At 36.1% G+C, this 18579-nt stretch overlaps 1 pseudogene; it reads left to right on the forward strand.

Annotated features, from left to right (window-relative positions):
* Window positions 1-17115, forward strand: part of LOC124986314 (RNA-binding protein 4-like) — a 29899-nt pseudogene extending 12784 nt beyond the window's left edge.
* The last annotated feature ends 1464 nt before the right edge of the window (window positions 17116-18579 follow it).

The following is an 18579-nucleotide window of genomic DNA, read 5'->3' on the forward strand; positions in this document are numbered from 1 at the left end:
CATGATAGGAAAAAATATTAAAGAAGCACTATTCAGGTTGAAGAGAAAATTCAAGCAAAAGGAAGGCATACAAAATCAAGGTTGTTTTATTAGGTAACAAAATGTAGTGCATAATAGGTGAAGTGGAAGAAAATGAGGCCAGAGAGTTGGCAGGAGTCATGTCATATAATCCCTCACAGCTTAGGTCTGAATAGATGCATGCATGCATAAATAGCAGATGGATATTAGAGTTTTATTTGTCTACTTCCAACAAAAAAATTAGATATATTTATATGTTAAGACCCATATTAAACAAGTTTATCAAGATACAGATTAAAAAAGAAATACTGAGTTGGGTATAGTGGCAAGCGCCTATAGTCCCAACTGCCTACAAGCTGAGGCAGGAGGACCACTTGAGCCCAGGAGTTTGAGGTCAGCTGAGCGAAATAGTGTCAGGAAAAGAAAAGTAAGAAAGGGAAAGGAATTCAAAATAAGAAAATAATATTAAGAACAGAGAGAGAAAATTTTACCTGGAGCCTAGTTTGAGTTTCTGTAATCAAGCACAAAAATTAATACTGAGTTTCCTAGTAGCCAAAGTCTAAAATAAAATTGTCTTTGTCTCATTAAAGGAAGCATGAAAATAATAGTAGGTGATACAGATTTTTCTTGATACCAAAAATGGGAGAAATTTATTGCAAGACTCCTTACCAAGTAATGTAGTAAATTATGTATGTTCCTGACATGTTGCCAAAGTTTAAAGAAGTAATTTTCAAATGTCACCTCATAAATGCTAACATTATATCTTCATGAAGGTTTTTCATCAGAAACTGAATATCTGGTTCATATATTCATATACATTTTTTGGAGGTGAAATCTGACCAAATTTGAATGTATTTACCTTCTAGATCCCACCAGGTGTTCATGCCTCAGTGGCACTATTTACAGTTCCTTCAACCTGACATATTCATCCCCATCTTTTCCAACAATGAAAATCCCACCTCAACACCATGCCTGAGCCCAAACCCTTAGTGCTACCTAATGATTCTCTTGCTAGAACCTCGCCTAGGGAACTTTCTAATAGGAATCATAATTTCTGAAGAATTAGGGCTCGGTGTTGGTGTTTTTTAAGTTCTTCAGGTGATTCTAATGAGTGAAGAAGGTAAAGAATTGCTGATAAGTCAGAGCTGCCTCCTTATCATTGGCTCCAAATAGAATGCCAAGTTTTGCCTTTGCTACCCAGGTCAGAGGACTCACCCTCCTAGGAGAGGAAGAAGAAAATAACCAAACAGCTGCAACAGAATATTTCATGAATGGGAGAGCCTCTGTGGTCACCTACTATGGTAAGTAAATGAGTAATTACCTCTTTGACCTTGTATTTAATGAGAAAAACTGCATAGCAAATCTGCTTTGGTTCTGGTTTTGCTTCAAAAGCTGTACAGAAATAGATATTGGAATGAATCCTGTTAGCCATATTGTTGAGAAAAGAGTAGAAATCATTATAGAAGGAACAAATTAAAGTGTCTTTCAAATCTGAGTGGACATCAAAATCATTTAAAGAGTTTGTTAGAAATGCAGGCTCCCAGGCCACAACCGCTAGTGGTTCCAATGGGTAGTTCTAGTGTGGGTCCCCAGGATCTATATATTTTAACCAGCCCCCTGCATGATTCCGATACCAGTTTTCCATAGGCCTGTGAAAACAGGCATTTACAAAAAGCTGCCCCTTTTCTGTAATGTATAACTTTTCCTTCCTGATTCTCACACAAACCTGGGAGGCCACTTTTGAAACTAAATGAAATTAGGAAAGCCTAAATTTAGAGGCAAATTTCAAAGATGTCAGCAGAGTCATGCCAGGCGAAGGAAAAGGTCAAAGGGGGGAAACTGGGTCAGGCAAATACAGCTGGGGACTGCTGGGGAGCTGAGGGCTCAGGCAGTGGAAAGGTACTCAGGCAGGGACGCCAAATCTGGGTTGGAATGAAGAACTGTGCTGTCAACTCCAGGCACTTCTCTGTGGTGAGCATGCAGGAAAATAATCCCCCAGCTGCTCTCCTGGAAGTCAGATGTAATAATCCTCCCCTTCTCAGATGCCAGCTCTTCTAATCAAGCTGTGAAAAAAATACTAACTTTGGTCTGCTATTGTTGGCCTGAGGCTAATTTGGTCATACCCTGGGGCTTCAGTTCTCACATCCTTAATCTGAAACAAACTGCTTCAAGTTTAGGAAATGTGAGCTACAGAAAGTTCATGTAGAGGTACACACTGACCTCTCTGTGAGGCAGAGGCAGGAGAGAAACTGACAGCCTGACTTCTCTAGTAAAGCCATCAAACAGATTATGGATTTCCAGCATCCATTTTCTGCATCACGGTAAGCAAAAAGGAACAGAATTCCTCTGAATATGAACATAAATAACCATTTATCCCTTCATTCATTACCTCATTTGTTTACATTATTTATTATTTCATTCTAAAATTATTTGTATATGCTATATATGTTTTAGTTCAGTTCCCTCCAAAGCAGAATCTAAGGCAAAGAATTGGATACAAGTAATGCCTTTGGGATGTGATGCCAAGGAACAGAAATGAGGGCACAGAGAAAGAAGGAAAAGGAATGGAGTGAAATCAATGAATAGGAGAGTGCATTATTAAGGACATCACTGTGGACACCTGGTGGACTCGATCCTGGTGGGACTCTTAGAGATGCACCAGCCTGTTCCCTAGAATTGTCTCCCTAAAGGATGGGAGGAAGGAGCAATTATCTGAGACTCTGGTTTATCACTGTTGTGATTCTTAACTTCTTCCATTCTTCTAAGCTCCACATGCTCTCAAGGCTAAGGAAGCATCCTCCATTTCCCTTGCCTGTGTCTTAAATTCAGAGGAATCCAGGACAAAAAGAGAGGCTAGAGGCTAGAGGCTGTTGGCTAGAGCGAGCTGAAGCCTATTGAGATATCTGACCCCACTGAAGCTAATATCAGAGGGGAGATCAAGATGTTAGTGGGAGTTCTGTTTTGCTCCTACTAACCTACGAAAGTGAATAAACCATAACCTCTTTGAGACTTCTAAGATTTCATGAGGTTGTAAGAGAGAAAAACAGCAAAAAAAAAAGTAACATTCAATATGAAACTGCTGTAAGAATAATATCTGAAGAGGTTTTTTGTTTTTGTTTTGTTTTGTTTTTCTTCATAAATAGGAGGGGAAAACACCAGTTGGAAGGGAGATTTGGAGAAAGGAAAGTTGTGAGAACTTCACCCAAATAAATGAAAGCCAGTCCCTGGAAGACAGATCTTCTATTTGAGCAAGAGAAAAACAAAAGGACTAGTGTTCATTTAAAAGAGCAAGGTATATGCTGGAGCAAAATTTATGAACATAGCATTTATGCAAGAGAAGCAGAAGAAATGAAGGTAGACATCTTTTCTCCTGAAGGCAGTAAAAGGGCCACTGAAGCAGGAAAGTTACTCAGGAAGTTGTTTCCATTCTTAGCAAGCTTTCAGAAAAGATTACACAAGGGTTATTCCCAGAGATTTGTTCATTAAACAAATATTACAAAGAATGCATTATGTACCAGGGGCTATACCATGTGCTGAGCATAAGATGTGTTCCTTGTCATCAGTTAGTTCAGAGTCCAGTAGTAGGAGAGATGAAACCTTTGTAATATTGTACAATCAATGCTACTTTAGGTCTCCATGCAGGGGACATATGGGAAGGTCCCCTCATCTGGTCCATCAGCGTCCCTGGATATTTCCTGTGTAATTGGCAATGTTCATATTTCAGAAGTTAGGAGGCTGGAGTGTCCCTATATAGCATTGCAGGGGAAGCTGTCTTGCAAGGCAGTGTCTCTGGGGAAAAGCATCATGAAGCAAATGGTGGTATTGGGCTAAAGCAAGACTCAAGAAGGATGTTTGTGGTCAAGAACACTTTTCTCTTGCCTCTGTCCGACATGTTCTCCTTCATCCCCTTTCCTGGCTGGTTCACTCAACCTTCAGCTTCAAAATTTGTGTTGCTGCCTCCTGGAGACTTTCCTTGATCCCTCAGGTCTAAGAGATACAAATGAAAGGTTCAAAAGCTTTCAGGAATTATTTCATTTTTTCTTAGTTACCAAAAAAGAAAAACACATGTAAACAAACAAAACTTAAACTTTCAACCTTCTTCTATTTGTGGTAAGGACAGAAATTCGGCTCCCTTTTACGTGCTGTATGATGTTCTGATCTTCTCATGATGAATCAGGTGCTAAAAGAGGAAGGGAAGACTAAAATAATATTATTTATATCTATTTGATATTCACAGGATAGTCAGCTTTTTTGCCATTGTGGCCAAAAGATCTGACAAGAACAATTTTGGAGGAGGAAAGTTTATTTGGGGCTCGTGATTTCGGAGGTCTCAGTCCATAGGCAGACAGTTCCATTATTCTATTCCACTACTCATGGTGGAAGAGTGTGGTAGAGAAAATCACCTCAGGACATGACAATCAGGAAGCAGAGAGAGACTGCTACACTCACCAAAGACAAAATATATATCCCAAAGGTCACCAAAGACAAAATATATATCCCAAAGGCATGCTCCCAATGACCTACCTCTTCCAGTCACCACCTGCCTGCCTAAGATTACCACACAGTTAATTCATTCAACTGTATTCATGCACTGATTAGGTTGAGGCTCTCATAACCCAATTATATCACCTCTAAACTTTCTTGCATTGTCTCATGATACATGAGCTTTTGAAGGACACTTCACATCTAAACCATAACAGGTACTTAATAAATATTTGTTCAAGGAATGAAAGGCTCTTATAATCCACTCATTTTACCTCTAAATTTTCTGACATTGTCTAACACATGAGCACTGGGGAGACACCTAATATCTAAACCATAACATCACACATTCCCTCTCTGTTAGAAATCCAAAGTATTCTGTAAGTCAAGAGCAAGATCTCAATTGTCCAAATATCTGCCTTTTGGCTCTATGCCTCAGACCAAACTTCCTATCAGAGCATTGATGTTCAATACAGCAAGATGCATTCAGTCCCACATAGAACGAGACCAAATTTCACACTCAGATACTCTCCACAAGTATGGTACACACGAGCTGCTGCTACTCTGCTGTTTCTAGTAAGCTGACTTCCTGGAGGTCAGACACTGAATGGTTTGAAACATTTGGTCTAGTCCCCATCTCCACACAAACATCCCAAATAATCAGAAATTACAGTCCCCTTTGCTTCTAATAAGGTTATCAACAACTAACATTTAGCAAATTCCATGCATCTAGCATTGTTCTAAGTGTTTTACACATATTAGTTCTTTTTCTATTTTCAACAACTGTATGAGGTGGAGAATATTTTTATTCCCCTTTTGAAGAGGAGGAAACTGAGGCTTTAAATGAAGTAACTTGCCAGGTCACACACCTGTTAAAAGCAGTAGATCAAGGATTTGCAACCTAAGAAGCCTGGTTCCAGACTCTGCAACCTTAATCGCTTGAAAATCCTTTGACACTTTCTCACAGGAGGACAGTTTCACCCATCTGGAAATTGTACTGAGTAAGTTGTTTTCAAGAACCAAGATGTAACTGTACTTTTAGCAGTTCATGTAGCAATCTCCCTGTATCTATTCACCTAGTCAATACCCCTTGGTCTAAGGAACTTTACCACTGTCAGTGGTGGTCTGTACTTGACCAACCTCCAATTGTGCTTTTCTTCAAGGCAGAAACCTTCCAGATTTCACTGGTGTTTTGCATGCACTGTAATCACTGAGTCATGTTCTTTAACTGAACCAAAGTGGCCAGGCATCAGGCATCATTTCATTTCATTTTGCCATCATTTGGTGGTTAACTACTAGCTTGTCACAGCAAGGGACAGTGTCAAATTGCTCTCAAATTTGCTACTTTACTTTTAAAGATAACCACTCTATATCCCTGGTCTCTTTGCCTCAAGAGTTATTAAAGCTTTTCCAACATTTAGAAAAGTTTCAGAGCTAACTGGAATTTAACTCCTTTTAGAAGAAAATTGGTCAATAGCTATGACAGAGTACATTAGATTTCAAACCTCTGTATCTGGAGAACTAACAAAAGAAAGGATTCTTTTCCTCTCAATAATAACAATAATCACTAACATTTATTGAATACTTATTACATACCAGACACTGCTAAGTGCTTTTCTGCCTTATTTTGTTTTAGAAATGAGAAAACTGAGGCTTAGAAAAGCCAGGTACCTTGTTTCACACCACAATGGGTAGCCATTCCAGAGGCTATGCCTTCCGTACTCTCCAGCTAACACACAAATCTCCTTCTTTCATAACCTGTGTTGTTCATTAATCTACTACAAAATGCCTTGAATGTGAGATGGAGAAAAGATCCCCCATCTCTATCCTGAAAAAGGAAGGACCCCATTTTTAAAGAGTTTTAAAATGTGATCTTAGCTCTATGGAATTTCATCTTTGTATTTCATCAACATCTTTGTTCTTTGTCAACTGCTGAACTTGTTCCACCTGTTTTCTGAAGTGGAAAACCACTAGTTTTACTAGCAGTGGTATAGAGCTCTATCACCAACCCTCCTTTAGCTTTGGGATGCACAAAAGCTATCACTCAAACTAAACCTCAATTAAAAGTTAAGAACATTAACAGTCCTAACAAGGATGGAGACAGGGTGGGCTCCAGACACAGGACTTTGAGGATTAGTATCCAGTTTTTTATTCTTGGTTCACTTTGGGGTTCTCTTTGTACTACCTTATTCCTCAGAATTACTTCTTATAGAAACTGAGAAAACACTTTTTCACATCTATTAGCAAAATAAATAAATACATATGTACATATAAGTAAAAGAAGAAGAAGGCGATGAAGAAGAAGAAGAAGAAGAAGAAGAACAACAACAACAACAACAACAACAAAATACTTCTCCAAATATGGGCTAAAAGTCATTCTTTTGGTTAGGTGGCCAGCCTCAGCCTCAGTCATATGCCCTCCTTTGGAAGGAAAAACCATATGATTTCTTCAATTAATTCAGGCAAACAAACTTATAATAAAATCCAACACTCATTCACAATAAAGCAAATTTTTTAGACTTAGGTTATAAAAATCATGTCATTTGCCTGATAACATGACTATAACTAAAATTTACAGCAATAACCAAAAGCCACTTCTATTGGTGAAACTCTGGGAACATTCCCCCAAATCAATATCATACTAAAGGCATTAAGCAGTAAAGACAAAGAACTAGGAGACATAATAAATGAAAAGTTAAAGCAAAAGTGACATTATGTGCAGGAAATATTATCTTCATGAAAAAGTGAAAGAATATCTATAAACCATTAGGACTAATAAGAAAATTCAGAAGTGTTGTGAATTACACTTACAAACAAAAGTGAGAGCATTCATATTTACCAGCAATAATTAAGAAATGTAAAGCAAAATATTCATATTAGCATCAAATACATAATGCACTTAGGAATAACTAATAAATGGTATGTACAATTAAATTCAGTGTATTTAAGAACAGAAATATAATCCAAGTAAATGAAAACATCAAGTATACATGATATTAGATTTAAAGTCATAATATGGAAGATGTCCATATTATCCAAGTTAAAAATTCAATGAAATATCCATTTAAGTATGTTAACAAAATAAATGATGTTTAGGTTCACGTAGAACACAAGACATGACTGAAGTTAAAACTAAGTCACAAGTAGAAAATATTTGCCATATATTTATACACATATACGTATATAAATAGATATGTATACCCACATATATAAGACAAAAGTTTAGCATCTAAACCCTAAAAGAAATTTTATATAACATGTATGAAAGAAAAACAATCATTTTAATCCCTGGAAAATAGACAAAGGGTATGATCAGGAAATATACAGTTTAAGAATGTAATTAACATATGGAAAAATTCTCAGCTTCTTTAATGATCAAGGAAATACAAAATTAAAACAATAATGAAACACCTGGTCATAATCATCAAATTGCCAAAAATGTAAAGTTTGGCAGTTCCAAATATTGGCAAGTTTCTAGGGAAACAAGGACTCAGAAATCATAGGTGGTGAGTATACTTTTGTATACCTGCTTTGAAGGGCAATTATGTCTTTGAACTGTTTTGAAGCACAACATTATCTACTAAACTTGATTACTTTTAGATGGAGAAAAACTTTAACCATCCAGACCCAGAGGCATGTGCCAAATGCTAATTATGACATTGATTATAATGACAAAAATTAAGATGGGGTAATTAGTCTCCATCCACAGAAGCACACTGATAGCTAAGTGATAGCAGAATTATAAAGCGATTAAAGTGAAATAACTAGATTTAAGTATAGTCACCTTGAACTGCTCTCAAACCAATATTTAGTAAAAAATAGGATTCTCATATAACTTAAGAAATTTTTAATATCCACATGACAAATTTTGAACATCCATATAAAAAATATATATATATCATGTTATACACATGTACACATGTATGTATGTATGTATAAATAAAATTTATGGGTAAACATGTAAAAAGCATGAACTCCCAGAATATTTACAAAATTCATGATAGTAATTGGTGGAAATAGAAGCAGAAATGGGACTGCAAGGGAAAAAATGTAATCAATCAACCTTTAAATAGTGTTTCTTTGTTTAAGAATATATCTGAAACAAAAATAACAAAAGTTTAATATTTATTAGTATAGATAGTAAAATCATACATATTCAGTAATATAGATTCTGTACTTTTTTCTGTATCTATAAAGCTTTAGAAAAATTAAATATTTTTTCCTGGGTATTTTAAATATAATAATTAGGGGCTAAAGAAAAATAAAATGAGGGACCATAGAGTGAATATCTACATATTTTAAAATCCTTTCTTTCCCCATAGCTAAATGAGTAAAGTAACTCTGTCAGTGTTATTTGAACTTAATTTCATGATGGATCTGGAAGTTTGGAAACATATTTTTATCTATCATATAATGCCTTTTTTCCAAGTCAATAAAAAAGAAAGTATCTATGGCTAGCAACTTGAACACACTCAGAAGCATCGCTTCACAAACTATTTTTTCTAAGAGCCCTTAGCTCTACATTTGTTGAATTCACCATTAAAATTGAGTTCTATAATTCAGCAGAAATGTGCTTGTAAATTTTAGAAATTCCAGAAGATCTTTATTTTTAAAAGCTCATGTTTAGCATATAAGCATGAAAACATCAGCCTCTCAGAAAACCTGTCAAAGCAACCATGTCCAAGGAGACCTCCCTCTCTGTCTTTGCTCAGAGAGGGAGTCAAGGTCACTTTGATTAAGCTCAAGTTGCATCTTCTCATTAAGACTAACACTATTTTAAACATGGTAGCATTTGCACCCAGTCATAGCCTAATAACCAGGGCAGAGAAAGTCCTCGAAAAAGGATTTCCTCAGAAATGATGAATTTTATGACCTAATAAAACTTAAGAAAATATTCTCAAATTCTTCCAATGACTACAAATACCTAAATTAATCTGTATATCTCTCTTGAGTGTAATTTTGTGCCTTATTATTTCAAAATAAATTTTAAAATTTATAGAAAGTATGTCACAAGAACTGTATAAAGAACTATTGAACATTTTACACATACACATGCATACACATGCACACTGCTACATTTTTTCAGAGCTATTGGGCAGTAAGTTGCAGATATGAAGACTTTAACTCTGCATACTTCAATGTACATTTCCTAAGAACAAGTACATTCATTTATGTAATCATAGTAATTGAACAGTGACAATATTAGGAAATCAGCACTGATACTATTCTTATTTGATCTGAGTCTTCATAATATGATCTATTACTATAACAATGTCTTCCATAAAAGAGTGGAAGGACAGTCCAAAATCCCATATTTCCATTTAGTTGTTAAGTTTCTTTTTGTTTCCTTAAATCTAGACATTTCCTCAGTTTGCTGTTTTCTAATACCTTGACATTTTTGAAAAATTTGAAGGTCCAGGTCAAGTATTTGCTAAAACATTTCTCAATTTGAATTGATGTGATCACAATGATCCTTGTGATCACAGTGACATCATGCATCTTTCCCAGGAATATCAGTTTCTTTTGCTGCTCACTATTTCCTTTTCCTGTTATGCTTGGATTTATTCCTTTGAGCATTTCTGAATTGCTTTGGTTTGGATATATCCCTTTTATAAAATATATAGTTGGAACTTTCTGTGTGAACCAAATTGAAAATAATTTTATGTTTTAATTTAGCTAAGCTTATTCATATGCATTCATATGACTAATATTTTGAGTCTCAATTCTGCAATTTTTGTTATAAATACAATCTATAGCATTTGCTCTATATTTCCTCAACTTTTACTCAGAATTCCTCATGTTCTTACAAATTTCAAATGGTTTTTCTTTATAGTCTTGATATTTGAACAGTGTCTTGGCTAGATACAATAAAATACTCAAATTGCAAATTCTTTCCTTGAATTTCTTGAAGCTATTGACTTATTGTTGCTTTTCTTCAAGTTTCTAGCTTTTGCAAGTGATTAGATCTTTTGTTTGAGAACACTGGGATGTTCTTCAACTTTGAAATCCAAAGTTTTACAAAGATATGCCTCAGATTTGATCACTCTATGTCAATTCTCTTAAGTACCCAGCAGGCAACATATAAATGCAAGTTTTCTTTTGTTTCTGTAAAATTATCATAGATTATTATTCTAAATGTTCTGTTTCATTGCTTTGTTTTTCCCTTTGGGGACTTCAATTATTCATGTATTGGATATTTGCCTTTTTTCCATCCCAAGCACTATCTTCTGACCTTTTCTTTCTCTAATTTTTATTCTCTTGGTGATTGTTTTGATCTTCTTCATTTACTTTATTAAGTTTTTATTTTTGTTTATTGGACAACGTATGTCTCTTTTTCTAATATTTCACCTTCAAATAAAAAACAAATGCTCTTGGGTTTAGCATAGATAGCTTTTACAATGTTGAGGTTCCTATTATCCCTACTTTTTCTAGTATTTTGAACATGAAGGGGTGATGATTAATTTGTCAAATGCCTTTTCTACATCTATTGAGAGGATCATATGAGTCTTATCTTTAAGTCTATTGATGTGATGCATTACGTTTATTGATTTGCATATGCTGAACCAACCTTGCAGCCCTGGGATGAACCCCACTAGATCCTGGTGCACTATCCTTTTAATATGTTTTTGTGTGTGATTTGCCAGAATTTTATAAAGAATTTTGGAATCAATGTTCATTAGGGTTATTGGTCTGGAGTTTTCTTTCATTGATGTGTCTTTGTCTGGTTTTGGTATCAGGGTGATACTAGCTTCATAGAATGAGTTTGGGAGGATTCCCTCCTTTTCTATTTCATGGAATATTTTGAGGAGTATTGGTATTAGTTCTTCTTTGAAGGTCTTGTAGAACTCAGCTGAGAATCGGTCTGGTCCTGGGCTTTTCTTGGTTGGTAGAATTTTAACCAATTAGACCAAAGAAAGAAATTAAAGAATACAAATATGATAAGAAGAACTCAAACTATCATTATTTGCTGATGACATTATTCTATAATTAGAGGATTCAAAAAATTATACCAGAAAACTTCTAGAACTAATAAATGAATTCAGCAAAGTCACAGGATATAAAATCAATACCCATAAATCTAATGCATTTCCATACATCAGTGATGAATCCTCTGAAAGAGAAATTAGGAAACTACCCCATTCACAATAGCCTAAAAAAAGTAAAACAAAATACTTGGGAATCAATCTAACAAAATTAGTGAGACCTCTACAATGAAAACTACAGAACACTAAAGACAGTAGTAGAAGAGCTTAGAAGATGGAAAGACCTCCCATGCTCCTAGATAAGCAGAATTAATATTGTCAAAACAGCCATACTACCAAAAGCATTATACAGGTTCAATGCAATTCCGATTAAAATCCCAATGTCTTTCCTCATGGAAATAGAGAAAGCAATTATGAAATTCATTTGGAAAACTAAAAGATCCAGAATAGCCAACACAAACCTTAGCAAGAAGAGTGAAGCAGGAGCCATCACAATACCAGATCTACTACAGAGCTATGTAACAAAAATGCATGGTATTAGCATCAAGATAGACAAGTAGACTAATGGTACAGAATAGAAGACATAGAGACAAACCCACATAAATACAGTTATCTCAGACAAAGGTGCCAACAATATACATTGGAGAAAAAAATAATCTCTTCAACAAATGGTGTTGGGAAACTGGAAATCCATATGCAGCAAAATGAAATTAAATCCCTGTCTCTCATCCTGCACAAAACTCAACTCAAAGTGGATCAAGGACCTAGGAATTAGCACCTAATAGAAGAAAAAGAAGGCCCAAATCCTCATCATGTCAGCTTAGAAACTGACTTCCTTAATAAGACTCCTAGAATGCAAGAAATAAAATCAAGAATCAACAAATGGGATGAATTTCAACTAAAAAGCTTCTTCTCAGCAAAGGAAATAATCAATAACATGAAGAGAGAGCCTACAGAGTGGGAGAAAATCTTTACCACGTGCACTTCAGATACAGTACTAATCTCTAGGACATCTAAAGAACTCAAAAAATAAATAAATAAATAAATAAAAACACCAAAAAAACAAATAACCCAGCCAATAAATGGGTTAAGGAACTGAGCAGACACTTCACAAAAGAAGATATACAATCCATCAACAAATATATGAAAAACTGTTCAACATCTCTAGTAATTAGAAAAATGCAAATCAAAACTACTCTAAGGTATCATCTCACTCCAGTCAGAATGGCAAATCAAGAATAAAAGCAACAATCAGTGTTGGTCAGGATGTAGGGGAAAAGGTACACTCATACATTACTGGTAGGACTACAAATTAGTGCCACCACTCTGGAAAGAAGTATGTAGAATCCTTAGAAAACTTGGAATGGAACCACCATTTGACCCAGCTATCCCACACCTCAGTCTATACCTAAAAGACGTAAAATGAGCACACTACAGTGATACAGCCACATCAATGTTTATAGAAGATCAATTCACAATAGCTAAGCTGTGGAACCAACCTAGATGCCCTTTAATAGATGAATGGATCAATAAACTGTGGAATATGTGTACAATGGAATATTACTCAGCCTTAAAGAAGAATGAAATTATGGCATTTGCAGGTAAATGGATGGAATTGGAGAATATCATGCTAAGCAAAATAAGCCAATTCCAAAAAACCAAAGTTCAAATTATTTCTCTAATATGTATATGCTGATCCATAATGGAGGAGGAATGAGTGGAGGAATTTTGGACTGGGCAGAGGGAAGTGAGGGGAGGGAAGGAAGCAGGGGAGTGGGAAAGATAATGAAATGAGATTGACATCATTACCCTAGGTATTTGTATGATCACATGAATGGTATGATTCTACATCATGTACAACCAGAGAAATGAATAGTTATGCTCCATTTGTGTACAATGAATCAAAATGTATTCTGCTGTCATGTATAACTAATTAGAACAAATAAAAAATAATTAAAAATTTAAATATAAAAAAACGCTCATTTCATTTCTTCCCTTTTTTGTATCTGTTTTGCTCTTAGAAAAGTTATTCAAGGCACATATTTCTCATATTTTCAAATGTTTGAGGATGTCATAGAGTTATATGACAGGGTTCTTCTGGCTTATGGTTATTTTATTAGAGAAAATTTTCATCAGGTGAAATGTTTTGATAAAATTCTCTCTTCTCAGTATAGGTGAAATGGACTTGCCCCTCTGCATTTGGCAGCCAGGTATGATAATTTGGAAGGTTTACAGGACCCCTTGTTCTAGAGCACCCTCTTTTGTCAGTGAAGCAAAGAAGAATGCTTATTTTAGTGTCAAGGACAAATGGGAAAAGTTTACATCTTTCATCTTTTTTTTTTTCCTTTTTTTTTTTTTCTTATTTGTTGCTTGCTTCTTTTTGCTCGCACTATGCAGTTTCAAAGGGTTATTTTCTGTGGTTTTTACTTTTATCTCTCCATAAGTGTTTCCCTAAAATTCTCTCTTTTCTTTTTTACATTTTTTTTACATTATGGTCTCTGAAACTCTTGGGATGGGAAGTTAAAAATAACTCTACTGAAGCCTAATGTTTATTTTTCTATTTATGATAAATAGAACCTTGCTGTAACTTATAGTCATTCAAAAGAATGGGATTTGCATGGCTTGAATCATTATTTTAGTTGATTTTCATGCCTTTTAGAGGATGTGTTGAGACACTAAGATTCAGGTGGCTGCCATTCATTGGCTGTTTCTTTGCATTCTTGATTCCTTCAAATCCCCAAGTTGATTTTTAAAAAATAAGATTTTAAGATATTAACCATGATAGGACATTCCTCAAAGTATTAATCTATATCATATTTTACAGTCTTTTAACGATTTATTGTTAGCTTCAACTCATGTACGTGCAACCCAGTGATCTTCAGCTATCACTCTCTCTAGGTATCCCTCTGTCAGCTCTAACAACTCCTCTCCTGGCTCTCACTCTCCAAATAGAATATGTTTTTAAAAGAAAAAGCTCTACATAAGGTACTTACCAAAAGTTTGCCATGAGTATTTGGAGATACCTTGCAAGAATGTTCAGGGAATGTATGTCAGCTTCAATATTATTCAAAAAATATTCCATAAAAAAATCCACAGAATCTACATTTTGAAGACAAGCCAATTACATGCTGATACCCATTAAACTCAGACTCATGTTCTGAGGAAAATGTCATGAGATTCAACATGTTTTTGGCTGATCCCCTTGAGTTTGCATGCTTTACCCTCGCCCATCACCGTCACTATTCATTTCCCTGTATAGTAGACAGGATCCATACACCCTTAGAACTCCCCCTACCAATGCATGCCAGAGGAACCAATGCCATAGGAACCAGAGTAAAGCCATTGCTCAGAACAGACCCAAAGTACCCACTCCCAATCACATGGAGGAGTTGATAAATAAGTACCCCAGCTTTCCTTGAGCAGAACAACACTGAGGCATATTCTCCACAACCTTTCAGAGCTCCTCACTAGGCACTGAGCCCTACTTGCCTGTAGTGATGAAATACCCTTCCTTGGCTCACAGTCACCTTCCCAACCAGCACTTCCTGGCATCATCTCTCAAAGGAATTATTTCCATTCAAGCTTCTGTCTCAGGATCTGCTTACAGGGAAACCAAACCTAAGACATACTTCCATGACTCCATAAAAATTTATATTCTCTTTCCCAAGACCTGTGGTCCCACAATGAAGATGAAAGAGGGTTATTTTTTATCTTCTAGAATATCAAGTTCTGCGGGAAGGATCTTAGTCTAGACTGTCTAGATTTGTAGTCATTTAGCCCCAGGGACTTAGATTCACTTTGAAAGTTCTAAAATCCTCAGAAGTCATGAGGATAGTACTTAAATTGACCTGATTAAAGTGAGCTGCAGTAAATATCCCCAGATAACTTCAAATGGAAGCACATCTATGATACAGCCCTTGGTAAGCTATGTAAACCATGAATATTATCCTAAGAAAACAACAATCTATACTCGGATACTAAATAGATAGTCTTGGAAAAGTCATTTTGCCTCTCTAACTTCAGTTTCTAGTCAGTAAAATGGGGTTAAAATACCTTTTGAGAGCTTGCAAAACTCTTGGCTCTATGAATCTAAAATAGGTTAGTGAAATCCATCTTGTTTCACACACATATCCTTTTTTTCCTAATTATGTTTCTTGGAAATGCAACTTACCAGTAGTGTCCTTTCTCAAAACCTATTTATAATTTAAGTTAGTTCTGATCATTCAGATAGCCGAACTTCCCTGGAAAGTTTCACTCATCATTAAGCAGAACTTTTAGGTGTTATAGCCACCAAGTTACCCAGAAACATTTTGGTCTTATTTTATTACTGAAAACAAGATGAGATCACACAGAGAATTCATATATCTTGAGCAATCTAAATGCATGGTCTGAATCTTATCCAGGTACATAGCAGGAATCACATAGAAGAATTTTTCAATAGTAATTCCACTCCTTTTCAGATATGAACTAAGAAACTGAGCTTTGAAACCAGTTCCTCTTAAGTAGGACATATTGATCCAAGAGATTGTCTGACTTGAATCAAAGAGAAAGGAATCAAAGTGAGCTAGCTAAAGAGAAGGAATTAAATTTGTAAATTTGTCAGAGTGCAGACACATTAGTTCTTGAGTAGAAAGACAGGTAGCAAGAGTAGGAAAAGCCAGTGGAATGATTGGCAATCTTTAAACCACAAGAGTGAAAAGAGCTAACAACATAGTGGAAATCAGATCAAAAAAGAGTTAAGAGCTTGGATTAAACTGCACCACACTTATTACACTTATTACACTTATTACTTATTAACTTATTACAACTATGAGTATACTCATAGTTGTCCAGAAATTCAAACTTCACCTAGGGCAACAGTTTAAAAATAGGAAATGAAAATGAAACAAAGAGAAAGTCCTAATGAACTATTTCTAGAAGACCTAGGGAAAAGTTGGGGGAGGAGTTGCGATATAAAACAAGAAGTATTCAGTGAAGGGGAAGAATATAATGGGTACAAGTTAGTCTGTTCCAGTAGGTTCAGAGAGAGAGATTGAAATCTTCTATTGCTTCTTTGCTGATCAGATTAATTTTAGGTAATAAACAACTTCTTTACCATCTACACTGTCTTACTTGGTCTACTTGTCCATTCACTTCTTATAAGGAAATCCCAAGCAGCATCTGCACCACAAGGAAGAGGCCCTGCTGGTTTCCATGTGGCTGGGTTGAACTGGTGAAACACTTCACTGGACACCTGCCTAGGAAGGCCACAGTAAGAGATCCATTCAGTCTTTGAGCAGTAGGGAAGGTGTAGGAATGTGACATGACTTAAGAATTATGACTTTGTGGACATAGAAGACAAAAATGTAGCTGAGGGCGCTTTAAGCACCCTGCCTCACTACCAGCTTCCTGGAGTGAATATCAATGTGGAAGCAATCATAAGCACAAAACCTCAACAAAGTTGCTAATGGGTAACATCAGTCCCACCTGTACCAACAAAGAACTTCAGGACAAGGTTGAAGAATATGGTCCGGTCATTGGATGTGACATCGTGAAAAAGTATGTCATTATATGCATAGAGCAGGCAGAGGATATAGTGTAAGTCATCAGGGACCTTAATAATACAGTTTCAAGATGGGTGGATGTGGGCTGAAGTGCCCAGCTATGATTGTGTGTGAGCACACACACCAGTCTTCAGGATATTCTCTGTTCTATTCCTTCAGTCCCTCAGAAACTTTAGCCCTAAATTTACCTTGTCAAGTTCAGACCTTCCCATTTACTTTTCTGGCTCCTGCCATTTTCCTGTTCCTCCTGCCATTCAGTACTTCTGGAGTTTCCCATTCATGCTGTTTTCCCAGCAGCCTCATTGCTTGCAGAAACTGTGATTTCATGGCTAGCTCCTCCCTGTCTCCTGCTTCTGGCGGAAGTAAGATTTGGGCATGACCTTAGGGAGACTGTCACTGCTCCTGGAGTCTTTTTGACCCAAAGGCTAGATCTATAAAGTTAGATCACTTTTTTTTTTTTTTTTCCTTTCCTGAAAAATACAGTTTTTAAGGAAGGAAGAAGGGAAAGAAGTCCCAGAATTCAGAAACTGTAGATAGGAATAGGCAAATGCTATTCTCCAAGAGCATAGACTCAGAGCAACATAGATCTGCTGCCTGGGTTGTGGCTTCATCCTTGGCTTCATCATTGAGGGTGGTTCAGGCAGGTAAGGGCCCAGGGGGCATTAATTTGTCGACCATTGTCATTACTGTTCGAAATGTATAAGCTAAGGGTCAAATTTAGCTTTAGAATTTGAAACTAAAAAGATAAACTAAGACAAGGAGTAGGTCTAAAAGCAAAACCAAAATGTGGACATAGTCAGATTGGAATGGCTCTCCCAGTCTGCCAAGGCAGTTCACAGTCCTCAGAGTTACTTGGCCACAGAGAACTAGTCCATCAGTCATGGCAGGCCTAAGTGATGCATTCACTGAAGAGATTTGCTGGTCAATTTAGCTGGCAAATGCAAAGACGGCTGGCAACACCTGCACAAGTAGAAAAGGAAAATAAAACCAACAAAAGCAATCAGAAACTAGGTTGAAATCAGCTGTCCAACTTATCAGAAAATCATTCCATTTCACTTTACTTGTGTATGTAAGCATATGCAACCTCTGAACAAATTGATGGCCAAAGAGAGTCATCCTGGTGTAGTGGCTAAAAGAGAAATTATTTTTTAAAAATTGAACAAATTTAGCTTCAATTTTTTTTTTTTTTTTTTTTTTTTTTTTTTTTTTTTTTTTTTTTTGCAGTGCTGGTAATCAAACCCAGGGCCTTAGTGCTTGGGAGGCAAGCACTCTACCAACTGAGCTATCTCTCCAGCCCAAGCTTCAATTTTTTATTCAGCCACTTAGTTATGTGATCTTATGATACTGCTGATTACCGGTGACGAGTTCTGCTTCCTCAAATGTTGAAGTTTGAACATTAGAGAAGCACACCAAGGCAAGCATATTAAGCAGGTTTTATTTAAAGGTAATAACAGACTTCTCCTAGCAGGAAGAAGGGGGCCATGGCTGATGTTCTAAAGTCCCAAGAAGTGAGCATGCCCTACATCTTTTATGGTTAAGGTCTCTTTTGTTCT

The sequence above is a fragment of the Sciurus carolinensis genome, chromosome 6 (genome assembly GCF_902686445.1).
Source record: "Sciurus carolinensis chromosome 6, mSciCar1.2, whole genome shotgun sequence".
NCBI lineage: Eukaryota > Metazoa > Chordata > Mammalia > Rodentia > Sciuridae > Sciurus > Sciurus carolinensis.